We start from the raw sequence: 2,837 nt of genomic DNA on the forward strand, positions 1-2,837 counted from the left end.
CATAAATCTGAATAAATCTTTTATATTAGCTCCATTTTCATTCTCTAAGCTGGAGTTGCAAATATAATTTTCCCAGTTTCAGGGCAATATCTATGATAAGGAAAACAAATAATGCTAAACAACCTGCAATAAAAGCCTTATTAAATCATGTTACTCATTCAAGTCAATAAGCTTTTACTGAGGCTCCAGTAGTATGGTGGTTCCTGATACCTCCACCAATCAAATGGTGAGACCCATGTATGGAGCCATCAAGAACTTCAGCTCAACCATCTTTAACCTTCAAAATATGGGCAAAAATTCTCCATTAGTTCTAATTCTTATTTTGAGTAGAAACTAGCTTGCAACTAGGAAGTTCCCACCTTCATCTATGGTGGTGTGATGGTGGTTTAGTATGTGATGATGGAAAGAGGAAATTAGATATCAAAGACCATTATCCATGGGGATGCCTTTGTTTTTTAATCTGGAAAAAAATTCCAAATTGGACATCCAGCTCAATTTAAACACGTGAACATAATGCATCTCTTTCAACAAATCCTAATTCCATGATGTTTTTAGGAACATTATTTCTTCTCAATTGTTAGTTACACCGACTTTTAGGATGGTGACAATACCATGGAAAAATGAGTTTTCAGATTGGTGGCTTTAAAAGAACTCTCCCGGTTTAATGATAAAAATTAGTGATTAGAAGTTCTCCATTACTGCTTTCCAGCATAATGTGATAGTGAAGTAGGATGGAGTCTTTCTGGATATGAGCTTCCTCTAGTTAGAAACCGCACATGGTTTGCCTGACTAGAATGATTCAATTACAGGAAAGAACATAAATGCCAAGTACATTTACTTTACTCTTTAACCTTTCTCGCCATGTTCCTGATACACCTAAGATCAAAAAAATTCTTTTATCATTCAACCAGTACTTTTTTTCTAGAGTCCGCTAGGTACAAAGCTCTGTGGCAACTGCTGGGAACTGAACAAAAAAACTAACCTGATATGGTGGTCTTCCATAGCTAAATCCAACTGGAACATGGCCAAATACCAACCAAACTCAATCTGTCATTTTGGGGCCAGTAGTCCAGGGGTCTGTCACAACCACAGTTCTATTATAAGCAAGCCCACGTGTTATAGCCTGTGTCAATGCTAGTGACCACAAGTAGCTGGGCCAGCCCAGCCCCTGAGCAAAGGCACCCATGGGTGTTCAATGGCTGTGCTCTGCCTTAGACAGTGATCTGCCTATCCCAGCAAAACTTCTTTCATTGGGAGTTTGAATGAGCTATACAATACACACAATGTAGCCGTATGGAAAAGGAAAGATAGAGAGCTGTGAGTAAGCAGAAGCCATGCAGCAAAAGCTGTATAAATACATAGAAGACATGCTGTTGATAAAACATTAGCTGGGAATATAGAGAAAGAAAGTAACAGAGCTTATATTGGATATTCATCCATTACCAAGTAACAAAGTATTTACTGTGTGATGAGCACAAGGTCCTGGGGATAAAATAGTGAGTAAAAACAGACAAGTGTCACTGCTTAAACTTCTGTCACATCCTGAATGACATTCCAGACTCCCATGAAACGTGGCACAGTAAGACGATTTCTGAATATTCTTACCAGAAAAAAAACCCATTAGTAAAAATAAACTAATCTCCGCTGCCCGTATAGAGCTCAGGCAGCTCAGCCCAATCAATCAATATGGAAAAGACTAAACAAAATAACTTCGCTCAAAACAAAGGGACTATTTAGTGGGTTACAGGATTCTCATTCTTAAGATACTTGAATTCAGGTACGTAATTCAACTACGAAAATACTTAAGTTATTTATATTTTATTTTTACATTTTAAAGGGACAGGTTTATTAGGAAAAGGAGTAAAAGAAAGGCACTTGCATAGTCACAGGTGGGCTGGAGAACTGCTGAAGTTAATTTGAATACCTGTTACAAGTGTAACTCTCAAATACAGCAAATTTCTTTTCAGAAGTCACCTGTCTTCAGAATATGGTCGAAGTGATACCAGCAGCATTACCTTTCACAGCCCTCTCCATAGGATCCTAAAGCTTCTTGTAAGACAGCAACCCATGTAACTTCCATGTTTTCCCCGAAGAACAATTTAACATGTCAAGGACTCTAGGACAGAACTGAAATCACCACCTTACTTTACGAGGCTGAAAATTATATAAGAACAAGTGAATTTGAACACCATGTTTGATTTTTTTTTTTAAAGCATAGGTAATTTTAATCATCATTTACATTAAAGTGGAAATTATGAACAATTAGCACTGCAGGCCCTACTTACAGAACAGGGCTAATCAAAGGGTTAGAAAAACCACTGTTCTCCTCTAAATCTCAGAGTGTTCTGCTTTCCATTTCGATGGTCTGTGTTTTAGAAGCCACAATTACACATAGCTACTCTAGTAGCTGTGGTGACTCTCCAGAAGCAGGTCAGTAAGAAATGACAGGGGAATAAAAGGAATTATAGAACTGGGGGTGGGGAGGTTCTTCAGTGCACTAGTTGGGGACGTTTCTCTTTAGCCTCAGAAAGCAGGACATTTTCTACAGCTTTAAGGACCCACAAGAACAAAAAAAGACTTCTTTCTAATGGATTAACTTAAAGCCTATCAGTATATTTCAAATCAAACCACATGACAATATTTTTTTGTTTAAGTTTTTTTTTTTAAAGATTTATTTATTCATACAGGCCAGAATTGGGGTATAGGCCAGAGATGCAGAGGGTGAGAGGATTCACCAGAGCCAGAGCGGGGAGCAGAACAGGCAGATTGACGAAGTACACTGCTGAGGGGAGCAGCGGGCGGGTCAGGAGAGGTCTGCCACGCCATGTGGTCACCTC

The 2,837-nt window shown here is 38.6% G+C and overlaps 1 protein-coding gene across 6 annotated transcripts in view; it reads right to left on the bottom strand.

Moving 5' to 3' along the window:
* SEPT11 (septin 11) overlaps window positions 1-2,837 on the bottom strand; it is a 93,106-nt gene that overhangs the window by 36,988 nt on the left and 53,281 nt on the right. The gene's annotated exons all lie outside the window — the stretch shown is intronic.

Source organism: Condylura cristata, unplaced genomic scaffold (genome assembly GCF_000260355.1).
Source record: "Condylura cristata isolate star-nosed mole 26May11 unplaced genomic scaffold, ConCri1.0 scaffold00012, whole genome shotgun sequence".
Taxonomy (NCBI): domain Eukaryota; kingdom Metazoa; phylum Chordata; class Mammalia; order Eulipotyphla; family Talpidae; genus Condylura; species Condylura cristata.